This window comes from Coturnix japonica, chromosome 13 (genome assembly GCF_001577835.2).
Source record: "Coturnix japonica isolate 7356 chromosome 13, Coturnix japonica 2.1, whole genome shotgun sequence".
In the NCBI taxonomy this organism is placed as follows: Eukaryota; Metazoa; Chordata; class Aves; order Galliformes; family Phasianidae; genus Coturnix; species Coturnix japonica.
In genome coordinates this window covers 5,296,448-5,317,192 of record NC_029528.1, presented here as the reverse complement: position 1 = coordinate 5,317,192, position 20,745 = coordinate 5,296,448, and the positions used below count along the sequence as shown (strand labels likewise).

General features: G+C 44.0%; 1 long non-coding RNA gene across 1 annotated transcript in view; it reads right to left on the bottom strand.

Annotated features, from left to right (window-relative positions):
- LOC107320235 overlaps nucleotides 1-20,745 on the bottom strand; it is a 127,309-nt gene that overhangs the window by 41,671 nt on the left and 64,893 nt on the right. Inside the window, exons 3-4 of the long non-coding RNA XR_004308934.1 lie at nucleotides 4,715-4,854; nucleotides 741-899 (exon numbers count right to left, since the gene is read on the bottom strand). This is a non-coding gene — a long non-coding RNA (uncharacterized LOC107320235). The remainder of the gene's footprint in view (nucleotides 1-740; nucleotides 900-4,714; nucleotides 4,855-20,745) is intronic.

The window sequence follows — 20,745 nt, the reverse complement described above, 5'->3', positions numbered from 1 at the left end:
ATCAATGCTGGCTCTAGTCTAAGCAATGGGAGTTGCTTTGTCATTTGCAGCTGCACTGAGGACAGCAGCCAGTGTTAAAAAATGCCCTTTATGTTGTCAGTGTAGAAAAGCCCTCACAGACCTGAAAAACGTTTTTATCCATATGCCACCAAGTCCCCTTGGACTCCTTTTTAACTTCAGCCACTTCCTAAGAATAAGAAATAACCGCCAGTCAAGTCAGTGCTTCCCCTCCTCTAAATGCTCAGTGAGCACAAACCTCAGCCGCTCTTACCTATTTCTTGTGTTTACCCAACGGATCACAGCAAAGAGGGAGAGGAGGAAGAAGTTTATAATAGGAAAATAATCAATGGTGACATGCCATTGCTGTCTGCAAGGCAATCATTAGCAGCTCAGGAGGGACCTCGGGGCTCCTGTTTGCTCGGCGTGTGGTTGCCTCCTGCAGAGAGCTGAAGCTGTAGGACAGACATCAGCAGGTGCCTCTTCTGCTGCTCTTGCTCCAGCCCAGGGAATTCAGTGCAAGTCAGGCAGCTAAATTACACCTCTGGGTTATTATCTGAGGTATTAATTACCATGTTCTCCCTAATTATCCTCTCTTAACACACTCAGTTGGTTTGCGAGAACAATGCAAGGTTGGCAAACAGTGGCATTTAAAAACGATTGGGTCAGAGGCTCAGCTGATATAAAGCAGCACAGCAGGTTTATGGAAAGGTCAGCCTGTGCTGGAGCTGGAGTTTACCCACCGTTTTATGAGGCTGTGAGCTGAGTTTCAGAGCAGCTGACATGTCCCAGCCAGCTGGCTGAAGGAGAGATGAACTGTTTGGATCCCTGGTTCTCTGGTCTACGATGTAACCATGCGCAAAGTGCTGCTCCCATGCACAGCCTTAACCCAACTTTCTGACCTACAATAAATAAAAACACAACACAACGTCAGCATCTGCAGTCAAAGCTTTTCTTTCATCTCCTATTCCACCCTGCAGTCAGACTTGGGGAACCTGAGGATATTCTGATATATGTTGGCTGTCCTGTTCTTGAAATAACCAGACCACCATGGACTGACAGTAGGTTCACTGACATATATAATGTCGTATTTACAACAGAAGACAGTTCAGCCATGTGCTTCCTTACCTTCGTGTGCACTGTTCCCAGGCTGGCACCCTGCTCAGCTGCAGCATCAGCCTGAAGGACACAGCCCAGCTCCTCAGACTCATCCACCTCTGATGTGGTGGACATCTGATTGGCACAGTCTCATTGGAGCCTTGAGGCATTCTCCGCCCCATGGTTGGAAAAGACCTCTAAGATAGCGCCAAGTCCAAACCCACCAACACATCCCCACTGACCACATCCCTCATTGCCACATCTCCACAGTTCTCAAACACCTCCAGGGATGGCGACACCCCCACCTCCATGGGCAGCTGTACCACTGCATCACTGCTCTTTTGGAGTGAAAATAGTTCCTAACATTTCTGAAGACAGACAATGAAAACATCACCCAACTTTCTATAGAGAGCTGACCTAAGCTCCATTAGTCCTCATGACATTACCCATGGGATAGGAGGCACTCTGCAAATATCAGCAGAGCGCTGTGTTCATCTGCCTTCACAATTCAGTTTAAAAGAGAAGATTCTGAGGGACCCAGAAAATAAAGCTCCAAGCAGGCTATACATATATTGCAATGTACAGAGAGAAGCAATAGAAATCCCATCTTAAACTGTCCTCCAGCTCAGAGAGTGAAATCCACTCTCCTGAAGGTCACTGCTAGCTCTATGTGTATCATTTAAGTCTATCTTAGGCCTGTAGCTGTCATAAGGGCCACATGCTGTTGGAATTGTTTATCCTGACAGAAGATGCGCGTGGTTTTCAAGAACAAACTGTAGTGGCTGCATTTTTAACACAATGCCTACAACACATAATCAGGGCAATATGAGTGACGCTCATCTTTTTCCATAGGAAAGAGTCAAGGCACATTTAGGGCAGTCATGTTACAGTGCCAGAGAAACAATCTCTGAATGAATTCATTAATGACAAAAAGAAAACTGCCCAACAAAGCAGCAAAAAACAGGAGCATATGTTATGAAGGCCCTCCATCCTCTCCTTGTAAGCCCCTTCAATGGCTCTGAGCTCTCTATGAAAGTAGAGCTGTTGTTTCCCCAGCAGTGTTGCATCACAAAGGTGACCTTGTCTGTGTTGCTACAAAATATTCAGGATACCCAGGGTTGGATCCTGGTTTCTACCTGCACTGCACAGGGAGCCATTTCAGGTAGTTCTACAACCCATCACTGTCAAAGGAAACCTCTGCACCAAGCCAGAGTAAATCTGAGTTCTCAGGGCCTCCCTTTTTGTCTAGAGGAGAGATGTTTATGCTGATGAATAGATTGGCATAAGAGCAACAAGGTGCAAGAGATCCAAATCCCTGCTGCTGTTAATATACATGAGTCACCACCGCTGCGTGAGCCAAACGTGCTTCCAAACAGAGCTGCAGTTTGTCCTTGGTTGTTCAGTTGGGCAAAGGCAAGTTTGCAAAACTTCATTTTTTTTCTGTGATTCAATCCCTTGACATAATAGAAATCTCTGTCTCAATCTGCTTACTGGGAAATATCAAGCAAAGAGGGCTATTGTGTGTTTGCATTTTAGTAATAGTTTACAACTTGAATTCTACTTCTCTTTTAGTCCTGCTGAACTCAGAGAAAACAACAAATACACATATATACGTACACATATATATGTACATATATAGCTGCCAAATAGATTTCTTGGAGGAAAGCAGAAAAGTGTGAATAATGGGTTCTGAAGTATGGATAATTAACAGATCAAATACCCCAGGGACTGGGGAATTTTTTCATCAACTGCAGATATTCTCCTTTCCTATATTTCTAAATAAATTATGTGTACCCTCCAGGTACATTTCTTCTCCTAGTTCAAATAGTAAAAATAGAGGTGTCCACGGTGGGGGCAGGGGAGGCTGCTTATTTCTTTTAATTTAATTTAGTGCTTCTGACAGTGAGAAAATGACAGCCCTGGCTGCAGTTAGGAGTCATAAGGACAGCTGCTGCCCAAACCTCCTGACCAGAACACCTCTACCAAGGCATCTCTACTCCTACACAAGAACACTGTTAAATTTAGTCAAACAACGCCAAACTAAAGAAGCTCGCCATTGTCAGCAGGATGGTCCCTGGGTGCAAATGGCTGCAGCCCTTTCCTAAGGTTCCAAGTCACATTCCAGCAGGCTTTTTAAAAAACATTTCCTTACTTCTCATGTATTTATTCTGCTTCTTGGTATACCCATAGCTAAGGAACATAGAAGCCTCCAGTAACATGAAACCCAAGCTGTTTTCTTTTTACCCAAAGCAGGACAAGGATAGAACACAGGAAAGGCTCATTTCCTCTCCCCACACAGATGTTTATCTGCCACTAGAGTCACTTATCACCAATCCACAGCTGATGTATGCTCTGAAAGGTGCGTGCTACTTTGCCCATACACCTTTAGAATTAAATGACTATACGAAAGAATGGCTCTTCATTGGGGTGGTTTGGCTGCTGATTTGTGGAAGCAGTCAGGGAATGAGGCTTTAGAAATGGACACTCCGGTGCAACCTAGGAGCTCAGAAAAGCAGACTTTTCATAGCAATTCTCCCAGCACAAGGTAGAGAGCCAGTGCTCTGTATTCTGCTAATATCACAAGAAAAACAATGTAACTTACTTGAAATAAACAAGCGTGATAAAGTGTTTCAAAGCTTTCCCCCCCCCCAATGAAACACTGTCATCCTAGAAGCAAAACAATAGTCTTCCCTTAGTGACAGCAATTTAATAGCGGGGAAGTTAATTAATTTCATCTCTGCATCAGTGCTTTGTTTTATTTAAACTCCAATTCTGCAGCCACTGGGGTGTTTGGGCATCTGCAAAGCCAGTGAGGGTCCTGGATTGCAGCCAAGGGGAGGTCTGGGGTAGGTGGCAGATGGCAGAGCAGTGGAGACATGGAGATGGCTCTAAGTTACTGTGTCAGGGTAGCTGTAATTGTTCACCAAGAGTTGAAGGGTGCTGCAACCAGAAGTGAGATACACTACAACTATTCATACGTAGCTTAGGCAGTGGGATGACCATAAGTCTTGGCTAGCAAAAATGAAAATATGACTACTACAGGTAGGCTTTAAGGACTCAGATAATCTAAAACCATCTATTCTTCATCTTTGTTGGGGGGAAGTTTGCAATATTGATTCAGCAGGGACCCAAAATTATGGCTATTACATATGTGAATGACAGTGGTTTTCCTCCCTAGAAATCTCCTCACTGGATTACAATGATGAACTGAATAAATCTGGCCAAGGTGCATGGCACAACCAAATCCCTTGCGCAGAACTGCAAAAGTAAGGTTTGATGTAACCCACAGCCCTTGCTAAATCCTGAGCTACAGCCTACTAAGGCCTGGAAAAAACATAATTCAATGTCAAGGAAAGTTGTCGGTCATGAAGCACTATCAGGGAGATATCTCCATCAGCAGCCCCACTGAAAATCAAATTGATCCTCCATTGTACTATGCAATTAACCTATGTAAATACGTGCTACTGACTGCTTCTTTAACAATTCAGTTCCTTTGCTTGTCAAGCCATAAAAAGTCATGGGCAAACACTGCTCAGAAGAGCACCTCTTTGGTGAGCAGTTCCCTCCATCCTGGGAGGAACACGGGGGGTAAGCACTACTGATGTGACAGCCATCTTACCTTTCTCTGTAGGCAGACTTTAAAAGTTGATTCTTAGCTCTTTGCTGGTGCTGTAAGAAACTTCTCACAGCCATTCAAGTCCTTGTTGTTGTTCTTAACCATCTTCTCCTTGCTCTGAAGCCAGGGCCGGTAACCATGCACTGAAATGTTGAAATAAGGACAGAAAAGTGCTTCTGTGGACAAATCAGTTCTTCCTGTTTCTTGCTAAGAAAGCACAGGCAGATGGTGCATAAGGAAGGAGGCAGCAGCAATGGTGCCTAAAAGGCAGCCCAGAGGATTCCCAGCTGGTGATCCCAGAAATAGGAAGCTGCACTGGTTTGCCTTCACTTCGCTTCTATCACATTGTTGATGCATTGCTGCTCCTGTTCCTATAGAGGACAGTGACCGTGTGTCTTAACATTCATACATCCCAGGACATGAACTGTCCTCTGCTCTGGGAGTTCTAAAAAGAGGATCAGATTTCAGCTGCACAACACCAGAAGTTCTGGCATATCAGCCCCTGTCTCAGTAGGCTCAGGTCCTTCATTCATCATCTAGAGCCTCTTCCAGATATACACAGAAAGCCAGAGGAGCTTTGATGCAATAAATCAGGGGCTGGTGGGTACCTTATAAAACCCACAGCCAGTCTGAACTCTATATCTAGGGAGAGCTGCATCATTTTCTGATTTTTAGATTTATTTTACTTCTAGGACATGCAAATTGTAAGCCAACAAGAAGAAAAAGGAGTGTTCTTTCTGCAGCAAGGGAGCAAGGCTGGATACAGCAGAGACCCACTGAAGTATAATTCCAGAAAGAAACAGGACTTCGGTGATGAAGTCTTTTGTGTAGGCATTTGCACATTTGTGTAATGGGTCCCAGTGCTCATTGCACTGTTAGACTTTGAACTAAGGTTATTGTTACTATTTTACTGTCTACCTAAAAACAATTCCAGTTCAGAGACAGAGTTTTGCATCAGATGAGCTATGTCAGATCTTTCCTATACATTTTACTGACCTACTCTGAGGATGTAACCCCAAGGAGAAAGAGAAACATGGTTGGGCAGTCCCAAAACCTACTGTTGCTTCAGCTTTATTAGCTGTTGGCCTGGGCTCTATGAAGGGCTATTCAGTCTTACTCTGACCTCACAATTCATATTTCAAAATCATCTGTGAGACTGGACCCCCCCACCCAGTCTTTATGGCATCCAACCATGATGCCGAGCTCAAGGTTTCCCATCAGTGGGGATACAGCCCTGTCTGCTAAGCAGGGTTTCTGTTGAAGGGATTTTCTTTTGTAACTACTTAGGAACCAACAGAGTATGGAAAATGCTAGAAAATGGTTGGGAAGCAAAAGGCAAGAACATATAACAGTGGGGAAACATCCTCAAAAAGAGTGGCAAGAATATATAAAGTCAAGAGCTGCATTACAATTGTGGATTCCTCTTGAACATCATTGCTAGACCTGGAGCTGTCACCTCCCCCTGCCTGGTACCCAGCAGTAAAGCAGTGACAGCAGCATCCTCTCTATCTGAGGTGCTGCTGTGGTGGTTAATGCTCACACTTCTGGTGCTGGCTGAGTGCAGTCTCAACAAAGCAAATCACATCCTCAGGGTTCTTTGCCATTAGAAAGTAAGCTTAATTAGATTACTGCATAGATGTAAATGGAAAACATAACTTGTGGAGAACTGCAACACCCACCCACACAGACTCTGCAGAACAATCCAGAAATGCTGCATAATTCTGTCCCTACAAACGCACATCACAGAGCACAGTCATGCAGCCAGCACCATGAGCCGTAGCATTTTTATGTTTTGTCAATAATTCTCTCCAGCAGCTCACAAGGCTGGCAAAGCCCAAGGCTATAGCCACCAGTTTTTATGAGCATAATAAGCAGAGTTTATTTCCACAGCACAGACATAAACATTTCTAGGATCCCAGCCACGTACAGAGGGCACCTGAGACACCAGCAGCTGTCTCCAGCTCCATTTGACCCCTTGAAAAAGAAGGCATGGAAAATGCTATCCCAGCAGGCATTAATGCAGGTTAATTAAACCTAAACTGCTCAGCAGGGGCATGGTGAATTGAGGAGCGGTGCTTCTCCAGGCTGCCCAGTGCTCCAGTCCCACTGTGGTGTGATCATTAATGGTTCTCATACAAGCCTCAGGGCTCATTTGCCTGACAAGAGCAAAGCAGTAATTTTACTGTTGAACACTTGCAAAAATGATGCCCTGACTGTTATCAAAAGTGACAGGCAAGTTATGTGAGCAGTTAACTGAAGGTTACTTTTTAGGGCCAAACCTCTGAATAGATCAGACATCAATTAGTTCACGCGTGGAGGAAGAGGGGAAAGAAAACAAAAAGAAAAAAAGGAAGGAGGAAAGAAACAGAAGGGGAAAGGAAATAGTGGCAAAGAGATGGACTTAATTGGTGCCCCCAATCAGTGCTCTGAGGGACAAGAGGAGGAAGACATTAAGCACAGCAGCAGCTGCCCATGCTCAATGGGAGCCATGGCTGGGCCGGACGGTGGCAGCTGCTGCAGCTCAGGCAATGCAGCTGGCACTGCAGGAAGGAGCCGAGGCTTCAGCACATAGAGGAGAAGTGTCCTTCAATCTGTGCCTCCCCCAGGGCTGTGGGGCTTTGGCTTTCCTCCACATCCCTCAAGCAAAAACCTCTTGAGAAACCTTTCCAAGGTACAAAATTGTTTATGCGACAGGCACGTTGAAGAGGACCTAAATTAGCCATAGAGTGAAGGTAACTGGGCATCCTCCAGTTCAAAGTTTTTAGGAAAAAACAGAATATTTGAGACCTGGGAAACTGCTTAAGGAAAAGCTTTCAGTTCTGACAATGTTTCCCAGATTAAAAAACAGACAAAAAAACCACCAACATTTTCTTCAGTGAAATCAAATATCAGATCTGAGTTGCTTTAAATGAAGTGTTAGTTTCTTTCAACCTTCAAATACAACAGTCTGCAAAAACAAGAGCTAAATGAAGATACAGTGCAATGCTACAATCAAAATGAAGCCTTCTATTTAAAATAACGAAGTCCTTGTTTGCTCTTGCTCAAACACAGCATGGAACCATGACTTTTGTTCCAAGACAAACGCAAAAAAGATGGTGCCTTCTCTGCACTGAAGCATCTTAACTGCTTCACCTGATGGCAAATGTGAGAATAAAAGCAAGAAAAGGGAACATACAACCTGTGCCCTCACTTATTATCAAGAGCTTGGTGAAGCCTGCCTGGCTCAGAAAGCCACATCCCCATCACCTGCAAGGCAAGGAACCAGAGGTGTATTCCCCAAGCCCTGCATGTGTTTTCTGAAGGGCTTTGCTGCTAACAGTTTCCTGTGTTGGCTGCTAAGTGGGTAGGCAGCTCTGCTGGGTTTCTTTGAGACAGCTCAGAACAAACACAGTGGATCTCTGATCTTTACCAACAAGAAGATCAATATGTGGCAGAATGATAGGATCATAAAATCATTACAGTTGGAAAAGACCCCTAAGATCCCCAGGTCCAACCCCAGCCCACCCCCACCATGCCCATTGCATCACCACTCTTCCTGAGAAGGAATGTTTCCTCATATCCAATCTGAGCCTCTCCTGGCACAACTTAAGGTCGTTACCTCTGGTCCTATGGGAAGATGCAGGGGAAATAAGACTGAGACCCAAATGAATTAGACCTGTAGACAACAACACGAACTCAAAGAACGAAAGGTTTTTACGCAGTTAGTGATGATGGTCTTAGAAATACAGACAGACACACACACATATATATTTAATAGCTATTCTCTCTTATGATCAGCAGAAGGAGAGAGGAGAAACAGACTGCTTGCATCTCCGCCTCCCTCCCACACCAGCTGCCAGCAGCACAAGGCATGCGGTCCTACACAGGTGGGTGACAGACACTGTCTGTTGCCTTGGGGGCACCCAGGGACACCCAGCCCTGGTCCCACAGCCTATCAAAACCCAGAGCCGTGTGCTCCTGGGGAGGCACCGAGATGGTGCATCGAGATTAAAACATACGTTATTTATTGCCAGATAAGTTCAATTTGGGAACTGTCAGCCCTGACAGGGCCATAAATACTCACAGGGCTGGGCTCAAGCTGAATGGATCCCATGGGTTTTGGATGGGAATACTGCAGCTGGGAGCTTCTTTCTCTGAACATCCACTCTCCCCTCATCCCTCACCTTCACCCCACCTTTTCTGATCTTCAACATCCCCAGCAAGGTCAGCATTTTGCTACACTGGCTGGCTCATGGAGCACACCCGAGCTTGACTGATATAAGCAGACTTGATGCAGGCAGGGACTAAACCTTACAGCGAGCACCCGTTGGTTTTCCGATCACATCCGGACTGGCTGTCAGGCTCCAAAGGCAGCAGGATTTATTGCACTGAAACACAGCAGCAGCAGAAGCCCGTGAGGAGCCTACGGAGCTTCATGTACAGGAATAAAAATTTCAGGGCCGCTTGGAGATATGAAATATTTCTTAATTACTTTCTGTTCCAGCACAGCTTGAGGCTCTTTTTTTTTTCTTCCTGTTGTTGTTCTTGGGGTTTGTTTGGTGGTTTTTGCCACTTTTTTTATTTTAATGTGGCTGGTTGCATAGCAGTATCAATGCCAACTGCTGTCTGATAAAGGACAGGCAATGGCTTTGCTGGGGGACCGGCTGCTCATGCAGGATGCTGGCACAGAGAAGGTGACAGCCTCTGTCAGCACGGGATCATTTACCTCAAACTGAAACACATTAAAAGCTCCTCTCCCAAGACACTTATCCATAATGGCTTTATGTAGAGATGCACTATCATAACATTGGCTTAAAAGCAGCCTGGACAGTCTCCTCACATTGACTCCTTCCTGCCCCTCACCAGACCATGCAGTCATGCTCCTTCTGCTCAACAGTATTTTTAACATATTCCTAAGGCACATTTTCCATCATCCCTAATACTTCACCTTGCTTCCTCTCCTACCCCTCCTGTCCAAGCTCTGCCTCTAAGATAAACATGATGCATTTCACTGCCACGGTCAGCACCTCAGACACCAAAGACCCACTGGGTTTGCCTCATACATCACTGTAGTTTATCATAACCCTGACACCCCTAGCAGGACAGAGCTAAGGAGAAAGGCCTCTCATCACCTCCTCACATCCCATTCTCAGCCACTTCACATGTGTTCTACAGAGCTGAGAACAAGGCAGCACTTGCTATAAGCAGCCTTCCCACCCACACTGCAGTTGGTGCTCCAGCTTTCAGCCAGGGAAAATTGGTTCTGCATAGCTATAAAACAGAGCACCCTGGGCTCAACCTCAGAACAAGCCTCCGAATCAAACAAGTGGCATGAGCAGCATTTGCTTCCCTGTTAGCAGAACTGCTTGTATCTTTGTTCCTAAAAATGACAGGTTTTCTCCCTGCTCACCAGGCTGGAAGGACAGCAGGGGTGGGCAGCTGGATGGAAAAGAGAATGGCAGTTCTTGCCAGGACAGCCCAATGACGGTGGTAGGCCGTGTTTTTTAATCTTTTCTAGGTTAAACACGGGCAGTTGTGTCTTGCTATATTACATTACATAATGTGATTGGCTGATATAGTTTGATAGCTTGAATCCAAGAACATAGTGACTCATGTAGGAAATTGGAAGCCTCCTTGTCTCCAGCGTAGTGTCTCCAGAAGCTAGAGTGAATCAAACTGATTGTGTTCATTCCATTTTCATTGCTTAGTAAACAGCTATTTATTTAGTTATTTTTAAAGCCTGTGAAGGAAACCTCCTCAGTGATGAATTAAAGGCTTGGGCAATCGATTCTCTAAAATACAATATTTTTAGGAAACATCCCAAAAATGGAACAACAGAAGAAGAGAATGTCAGACTCAGGTGTCAGAGCTCCTGGGCTGCAGCCCCTATCTCCAGCATTAACTTCAGAGCAAGGCAGTTCACTTTGCAGGGTGCTGGGAACCCACTGCTTTAGGAGCTGACTGCTTTATGTTTTGTTTTCTGACTAAAAGCCTGAGCTTTCCTAAAACCTTTCCCTCCCCCATCTGGCCATCTTGGTTTGCCCAGATATAAGGACCCATTTCATAGTAGCACCGTAAATCTTAATTAAGATCAGTAAACCACAGATGAAAAGGATAGTATGAGTACACAACTATCAGTATCAGGTTCAGCCTCTAGAAAGCACGGACTTTCATGCTGTACCATGCACAGCAGCAATAAGAAATGTACGAATGCCACAGCGTTATTGATTTGGTAGCTACTAAAAAGCTCCAGGATCCCTGGCAATAAAAGAGTGATAATGAGAAGTAGCCAGGAGAGCAGTCTTTCAGCAAATAGTATTTGCATTCACTGGGACAAGAGCATAAGCTGTGTTTATCAATAGAGAGCTGAGGGATGGTTTGAATGCAGGGGATTAGCCAAACTCATTTTGCATTTGGTGGATGTGGTTTACCTTTATGGCGCTGCCCACAATGGCATCATTACAGAAGAGTAACTCATCCACAAGGGAAAGACATCTTTCAGAGAAGAATCTAAATAATCTAACTGCTCTTTTATTTCTTTATTTATTTTTGTTTGTTTGGTAAAGCCCTTAAATTTCCCACAGCTGAAATATCTTGGTCTACTTATACCCAGAACATGCAGGAACACAGCTGCCTTACAAGATGAAGGAAACACAGAATGTTAAACTGCCCTAACGAGTAGTCACTATGTAATGAAAAAGAAGATAAAGTATGGCTTTATAAAAGCCAGAAGTGTCAGAGATTTCTCTTGGGAGGGCGGTGTAATGTAATTAAGGCCAAGTACAGTCATGAAAAGAGCTACCTTGGGGATGTATGTTGTCTGGTACTGCCCCTCGAAACCCTTCTGATCTCCGGGTAAATGAGGACGCAGCTCCAACAAGCTGCCTTCTACAATTTACCATAGCAAGGTATTTCCAAGAGCAGAAAGGAGGATTGTTAGTAAACACCATCCGCTCTCCTACAGAGAAAGGGGAAAGATGCTGCTGTGCTTTAACAGAGACTACATGAAATAAAAAAAGGCTGCTTTGTTACTGCGGGTTATTAGCATAGGTACAGCCATAATTTTGTTGTTCCCTGCTGCTGCCGCAGCCAGACAGCTCTCACTCGTAGAGCAGAAATCCTGCTGAAATCGTCCTATGAGTGAGCTTACAGTGCTTTGAACAAAAGGCAAGGGCACGATGGATGCAATGGATGCCTGGCCTTCCTCTTACGTGCTTGGTGACACATGAGCTGCAGTCACATCCTCCACTCATCACCCCACATACCCCATCCTTAGGCCACAAACAGCTCCCAGTAGACACTGGGGGCACTTTGCTGCAATTCAGATCTTAAAAAGTCTATTCTTTTTCTTTGCTTATTTTTTTCCCCCCCTCTCTCATTAAACAGCAGATTCTCCCTCCATTTATCTCCTTTCTGGTTGAATATACTCTCATGGCTGCCATATATGTCCCACATAGCAAGATATAAAGGAGCACTCCACACCTCCCAAGAATCCCACTTATTAAGTGGTTAATTAAACAACAATTACACTTCCTCTGGTAATGCTGTACAGGAAGAAAAACTTGGGGAAAAGAATAAAGTAAAGAAAAAGAAAAGTACAAAGCAAATTCCTCCTCCAATGTTTCTTGTCTTGGAACTGCATTCAACTCCTGCTGGCAGAAAGTTTATAGCCCTCTGCAGCGATCCCAGCTGGGCGATTTTTTGCTGCCTCTCAGACACAAATACCATGTAAATTCTCTTAAATTACTTGGTAACTAAGAATGATATGCTCAGTAAATACCCTATCGCTACATAACACAGTAATTACATATTCTGCATCCAGGTAGTAATTCTATTGCCTGTCGATTACTCAGTGATTACGCTTTGAAGTAATTACCGTGACACCTACGTACTCCAGGTGATAAAGCAGCAATAATTTTGTATCCATTCTATGGGGAACTGGATTCCCTATAAACACCTCCACCCTACATATGGCGTAAAAACCAAGTCTGAAGAACTTCTAAGGACAGTGAGAAAGGGAATGTGTCCTTCCTCCCAGCTCACTGGTGGGCCAAATCTTAATGGATGCTGATGATCTCTGAAGACAAGAAAGGGAGCCCTAAGTCCCTAGGGCAAAAAAGCTCTCTTGTAAGGGCACTGTTTATCGTTACCCCAATATTAAGTAACAAATTCATATTGTTAGTACATGCTCAGTAGATAATCTCTTCAAATACAGAATTTGATTAGCTCTGCTGAATCAATTATGGGGAGAAGGGAGGGAAAAAGCATTTAAAACAACAGTCTACTACCATCTATAGCTCCTACTTTTCTTTCCCATCGCCTCCTGAAGCTCATTTCTGAATATATAAATCATTCAGATTCTCCCTGAATCCCAGAGATGACCCTTCTTAATTGCAGGGAGTGTTAAGAGACTGATTTCTGCTAACCTTGTCAGACCAGTCCGGAAAGCTCAAATGCAACCTGGGCAGGATTTTAAGAGCTCTGAGTTCCCATTCTGTCCCTTAACAATGTTTAAGTGAATGCTATTAGGTTAATGTGTTAAACATTGCCTCCTTCTTACCTGAACCAAGTGAGAAATGTTTCAATTACTGTATTCCCATGGAAGACCCCTACCCACTCCAAGTTATTACAAGCCGCTCCATATTCATCACACATTTGCTTGCTCTAAGCTAAGACCACAGCTCTTTGGAGTTTTCACTTAATGACTGCACTGTGCCTGATCCAGGACAGGAGAACCTCTGGGAGATCACAACACAAACAATAAGTAAAGGCTCCAAGCTTCTTCCTGCCCTGTAACCATGCTGGAACAATACTCAGCTCCCAGCCTATGGCACAATCAGAACTCTTCTGTAAGTTACCTACAGCACATTGAAATTATTTTTCACTGGTATCAGCACACACTATGTCCAGGCCCTAGAGTAATTGCCAGCTAAGTAGAGCAGTCAGGGTATTCACCAACAGAGTTTATTAATAAATCTTATGATTAGTTTATTGTATATTGCAGAGGAAAGGAAGAGAGAAACTGCATACTGCCTGAAAAAAAAAACCACGATGCATCTCTCTATTAAAAAATACCCTTCTTTGTAAAGCATAATAACTATCAATGAAACTGCTCATGTGAGTGCTTCTACAGAGAAACAATCTGCTGTTCTGCGGAAGAAACCTATTATTGAGCTCATACAGCTGCAACTGATCACAGCTTTGGTCACCTGGCATCACCTAAGATACACAGACATGTCGTAACATACCTCTGTCCACCTGCAATCAACCCCACATCATGGGGATATGATTCCTTTACACCACAGTAAGCCAACACTCTGCATGCCTGGCAGTGCTGTGATAGCACAATGAAAATATCAGGTTGTGTTCAGCCCTCCCTGAACTATCTTACTGAAATGGCAGCACCTTATCCATATGCCTTCTGCATATATACCTGGTTCTGTGGTTTGAGAGAAAGAAGGCGGCTTTGCTTAAGCTGCTTATTACGAGGTGGGTGTATCTCTGTCCTGGTTCTGTCAAACCTGAAAATCCCTGGTCAGCTCCTCCCAAGCAAGCAAAAAATGAACTGGAAGGATCCAGACCGTGCTGATGCTAAATGGAAGGCAAAGGCTCTGTGCCTGGAACACACAGTTTCACCCTTTGTGTCAAATGCATTTGGCCCTATTAACATTTTATCTGTGTGCCAGAGCAGAAGCAAAAGGCTTGGCAGCCAGTCAAGTATAATCTTGCCTGGCACGTGGCACCCTGCTGCTGAAACAGCTCTGATGAGCGTAGGGATGGCCAGTCGGCACCGGGGAGGAGAGTGAAGGTAGAGATGTGGAAGAGGGGATGGGAAGGAGGGAGTCAGCAGGCCTAGAATTGAGAACATGGGGTTAGGAGACACTTATATATGTGAGTACATATCTACATTGCTCTGTGACGGGGCACCCTGAGGATGTAGTTTCCTTCAGCCACTGGCTTACTCAATTGTTGTCTGCTGTTCCCTTTCATAGAATGGCTCAGGTTGGAGCTAGATATCATTATGGTTCTCTCCAACACCCTGCTCTGGACAGGGTCACACCCACCAGATGAGGCTGCCCATAGTCCTGTCCAACCTGCCCTTGAATGCCTCCAGGGATGGGCCATCCACAGCTTCTCTGGGAAGCAGTGCCAGTGCCTCACTGTCCTTGCAGTAAAAAATGCGTTCCTAACATCTAACCTAATTCTCTTCTTGTAACTCTGGTCTCTGAAAAGTGAAGGTACCGAAGGCACTTATCTGCATGAGAGGCCTCTCCAAGTAAATGTCACCCATTCATAAGTACCACCTGAGCACCTTAGCTCAGAAGAAAGAGAAAGCAGTGCAGATAATAGTCATCACCAAGGATCAGTGCTCTGGAAGGCTCTGTCTTGGCTAAACACTAATAAGAGGGAGGGATCGCTCACACCACTTTCTCATGAGACTTAACATGGTCTGGTCAATAGAATCTGATGGAAAAAATGCTCTCATTTACTTATACTCACAGCACTGAATCTTAGGACAATTATTTGGTGCCTCAGACTCAGAATAACAGAAAGCACAAGGGATGAAATTTGGGAAGACCTGGTAAGTAGCAAGAGTGAAAAGTAGGTTAACCCCAATCAGATAAGGAGCAGAGAAAAATCCTTTGTGGAGAGGAAGAGCAAGTTCAATGTGACACACACAGAGACATGTAGACTTTGCTAGGACTCATCTTCAAAGACAATCCGGGAACTGATACTTACCCAAATGTGAAGTTAAAATAGAAATATACCACGATAATTCTCCTGGTACGTTAAAATACCTTAGCACTAGAATATGTATATTTTGTTGGTATAACTCATGTTCAGATTAATTAATTGGAGCTTCAATTGGAGTTTCAAAAAATAACTCCGCAATTGCACTGCTTAAATAGCTTAAGGTATCACCAGCTAAGGCGAAGGGGAGAGATGAAGATTCTAGTGATTAAAAAGCCCTATTTTAGTGAGATAGTATTCCAAATCTTTCAGAATTCATTAGGGGTGGTAGTGAGGAACACTCCAATTAGACAGTACAGAGTTGAATTGAGGAGAACTATCAGTGCCAGGTAGGCGGACAATAAGCCATGACAGCAGGGTATAGGATGGTCATGGGATGATACCTGCCACCAGCCATCTGACTCCCAGAATTAATCAGTGATAAGCATCACGCTAAGAAATAGCAGTACATCCAAAATGTAAGAGGAGAAGAATGAAAACAAAACAGAATGTGAGAGAGAATCCTGATGAGCAGGAAGGGAGGGAAATGAGGAGGGAAATTCACAATAAGGATGGATGAAGACAAAGTATATGATGTCAGCTGCAGGATTTTCCTACTGGAAGTAAGGTTTCTTCTCTTGCCTGATTTCCTAAGGAAGTAACTCTTGCTCAGTCATGCTGCATATGTACATGTGACTGTTTCTGTCTGTCCATTTCAACCCATCTCTATGTAATGGAACAGCCTAAAAAATAGGAGCAGCCTTCTTGTTTTGCACAAACAGGAAGACGGGGATATTGAGGGGACAGACTGATTACAGTGGGGTTACTGAGCACGCAGCTCTCACATTCCTCATTAGTCTTGAGAAAAGTCACCTAAGATTATTTGACTCTTGCATTTGGTCTCTTGTGGAACAACATCTTTTCTTTGTTATGATTTATGTAGAGTTACACTACATCCCTGTGGTCTCATGCAGAAGATGAGATTCAGCTGGTCTGCACCTTGGGAATGCCCAACAATAGAAGTCACAGGATGCTGCTGCCAGAGGACTTACTTAGCCATGGAAGTGTCAACATATGAAGTTGACTAAACTACCAAGTTCTCCCAAACGAGTTCCTCCTGGTGAATTAATAATATTCCAGCATAAGGCCAACACAAAATGCCTTTCTTTAATATATTTTTCTGCTCTGATTTATTAACTGCATGGAAACATAAGTGTCACCAAACACTACAGTCAATTCCCAAGTCCCTTCTTATGTTATAAATTGAGAAAAATTATAGCTTTTCTAACCAAGGGAGGAATTGGACTCATCTCCAACATGTGAATGTGAAGCCTGCAGATCCCAACAGCTTCAGAGCAAAGTACAGTACACCAAAAGTACACTGAAGACCTAAACTACCTTTGATAGCATGCAAGGGAGCAGATAGGCAGACTCCACTGATCTGAAACCTCTTATCAACAAACCAAATTAAATCCATACTCTACAGATCAAGACCCTTAGGAAAGTAAATCCTTACCTCAACCCCCCCCCCAAAAAAAAAAAACCCTCTAGTGCAATGAATATATTTATCCTCCTAGTGAAATAAAGGAGACCCTTGCTTGCCATACTTATCTCCTGTCATGCAGAACATCTATATGCTGTGTTTCTTAGCTATGTGCTTTAGCATGTGGGTGCCATATCAGCTATGCTTAGTTTGTGAGGCATCTTCAAAACCATACTTCAGCCCAGCCTGCAACAACCTCTCATGCCTTTTGGATACTTCTCCAGACAACTTTTCCTTGTGTTAATTTACTTGCCCTTGTCAGTTCTGCAAGGTGCAACTGTGTCCCCCTTAGCCATTTCCCCATTAAGTAGTCTGACTCAGGGAGGAGGCTTGGAATAGCAACAAGAAAGTTACTGAAAAGAGGAAGATGATGAGGAGCTGAATTTGGTTGGCCTGAAGCTTTTGTTCACATCCTACCAGCGTGAAATGAATACACATCTTCCCACTGCAACTGCAGTCTCGTAAAGATCCAGTTCAGTGTTTCTCTTTTATTCATGCTGATAATAATACAACTAATAGTAGTCTTCCCAACCACTGAAAATTGAATGAAGAAGGAAATCTGCATACTGACTGAACATGCTGCCAGGGAGAATAATAAACGAAAATCAAAGGCCCGATTCCCAGATGACTGTATGCAAAAGAATCAGTTTGCATAAGAATTCACACTTTCAAACACTGCTGGAAATGTGCTCTTGATGGCATTTTTTCTGGTGAAAATGATACAAGCATTTGATCTCCCTCAGAAGAAAACGTGTGATGTTCAAAAATGCTCAGAATTGTCTCCCTTCTCAAAATGTCCAGGCACTAAAGCCAGGAAGAGCTGAGCCTTGGGTGCGTGAATGCCATATGAAGCATCCCTTGGCATCAGACTGAATTATGCGATGACTTACAGAAAAAGAGATAATTATGTAGACTGGGATTATTTATTTACATGGCCCTGTCACATTTAGAATAGAACTGGAGCCCCCAATCTGCTCAAATTCCCTCACACAGCTGATGTACATTTCCCTGTCACAACACATAGAGCATGCACCTGTCATGCTGATTGTCCCTGGAAGTGAAAGGACATTGTTCAGGCATTAATCACTCAAATCAGGGCAGTGACTGTCCCAGAAGCTTCCCCAGCTTGGAGCCAGGGTCACTGCTGCTGTTGGCCACAACAACTGCAGTTCTATGGGTAGAGAATTTGGAAACACACTGCTCCCTGCAGTCATCTGCATGAACGTGCTGGAGATGCACTGCACCAGTCCATGGCAGGCTGACAGCAGCCTGGTGTTGGCCTGGGCTTCCAATAGAAAAACAGTATAAAGCAATACCAGAGCTCAGATGTAGGTTTCATGATAGAACAGCAGGAATGATGCTTGCAGCTCAATGCCATGTCCTAAAAGTAATGCAACCAAATATCAGTGCCATTTTTCTCATTTAGATCAGCTTCTGGAGTGTGCCTCTGCATGTTTGGTGAGGGAGGCACATCTATCCTTTTTGAAAGCCCTTTGGAGCTATCTTCCTCATCTAATGATCTATGTTCTGCTGCAGGACAGCTCAGAAATGAACAAGAGACACTTCACTATTACAAGGCTATAGGATTTTCCCCATAGGGACAGCTCTACTAGAGCTCCCAGTTCTCCTTCTGAAGAGTAGGGCTGAGCATTCAGGTGACTGGAGGTGAAGTTCCTGGCACAACAAAATACAACATTTTTAAAAGACATTGCGTACTTGAAAGGTGCTGTACAGAAATACTTGGGTCACCTCTCCTCCCTTTATATCCTTCTCTTCTGCCCATAGTCCTGGGCATCAGTTTGTTGTAATTTGCGCTGTTCAAAACTGTCAACGTTCACATTTACTAAAGTTCAGACTGGCTTGGGCATTCCCTTCCAGCTTTCTGCTCATTTTTATAAGAAAACATCTCTATCTCTTTAGATCTGCTGTGCCTCCTCCCTGCATCACTGGAGCAGTGCCTAGAGGATGGGGATGAGCCTATGGTCTGATCATACATATTAAATACAAGTTATGTGAGTCAGTAAACCATTTGTTACTAAACATGGTCCTTACACCTGCCAGAGAAGAGAAATTAAATGAACAAGTACTCAAAGGAATCTGAATATATTTGGATGTGCTGGAGTAGTCTACTGATCTAAAGTATCTCAGCATTACTTCATTAGCTACACTTCCATCCCTTCATTCCCACCATCTAGCAATGTAAAACAGCGAGAAGAGGAGCTGAAGAAAGACCCACTGTTCTCCCAACAGGGAGAAGGTTTGGATCTCACACCCAAACTGCCTGCACTCAGAAGGGCAACTTCACCTTGCAAGCTGGGCTCTTGCAGCCACTGACCGACATTCCCTCTCCAGTCCCTGTGGCTGTTTGCTGCCCGTGGGCAGACTTGCAGCTTCTTACTAATTTGGGTTTCTTTCTCCAGTTCACTTCACTCATTTGTCAGGAGGGAAGATTAAAAACAGATGAAAAACAAACCCAGAAACGAATATATATATTTTTTCACTTGCTATAGGATGGAGTTCAATCAAGAGTGGGACATACCCAGAACATAAATCTGAAATAAACTCAGTTATACACTTCCTATGCACAAATGTAGGTGTGGAAGGACCTCATCCATTATTTTTTTCTCATATCCAGGAGAATTCCTTTGGCCTCCAGCCCAGCAGCAGGGCTATAATTATGGTCAGCAAATAGCCAGCATTGGTAGCCATCCACCTGGGAGGAAGGTGTTAACCTGGTTGTACTCCTTCCCCACTGAGGGTTTCCTATCTCCATCATAAAATTCTCATCATGACAAGTTTTGGGCTTTGACAAGATCACTGTGAGCACTGTACCCAGAGATGCACTGGGTTGGAATTAACCTGGTGCTGACCAAAGCTCAGATATGGGCAGTGCCTGATCCCATCTCACTCCCTTTCTCCCTCTGTGAGTGCACCAGCATCTCATCTGACTGCAGACACAACAACACATTTCCTCCTTTCTTGAAAGCAGATGAGGCAAAAAAAGGCAAAAGTTGCTCATAAAACCAGCTTCTCTCAAAATTATACCAATAGAGGGAAAAGGCTGCAGGAAGGGTTTCTGAGCTGACACCACCATGGGTTGGTGGAAAAACAGTGAGCATTCAATGGAGAAAGGAAAAAAAAAAAAAGACCTAAAAAAACCCTCTAGAATAAAACACAAGAAAAGCCTGTGCAGAGCCTTTAAAAATTCAAAACGTTTCAGCTATATTCTTGGTCCCAAGGGGATTTCCTCCAAAGAAATGCATCTGAATGGGACACTCAGAACTACTTCATGAGAGCAATTCTGCACCGTGGAACGTTTTATGTTCTTTTGCCAGAAAGCTGATTTGCATGTGACCTGTACACAGCAGTCAAACTTTTATGCCACCTTTCATTGTGCTTTTTATCCCAAGGCAGAAATGGTGAGCAAGCTTAAATTGTAGGCTCTACCTGCCAGTACTTTTGTTAAAATAATTCCTGGTCTCATGACTATACATCATCAGAGTTCCATTAGTCGAAGCCAATGGTAATAAACTAATGTGCAGAATGATTTCCAGGTGCCTGCAGCTAAAGGGAAAATAATAGCAAGTTTCTACTCCCTTCTTCTCTTGCTTTGTTTCTTTCTCTAGATGACAGACGTACAGATGGAGACTGATAACCTCCTTGGTGACTGGGACATTCCATCCTTCTCCTCCTTTCCTGCAATGAGGCAGCTCGAAGCTGATTTCACCAGAACCATTTATTTGGCAGCAGTACCTGGGATGTAAGTGCCTTGTGCATACAG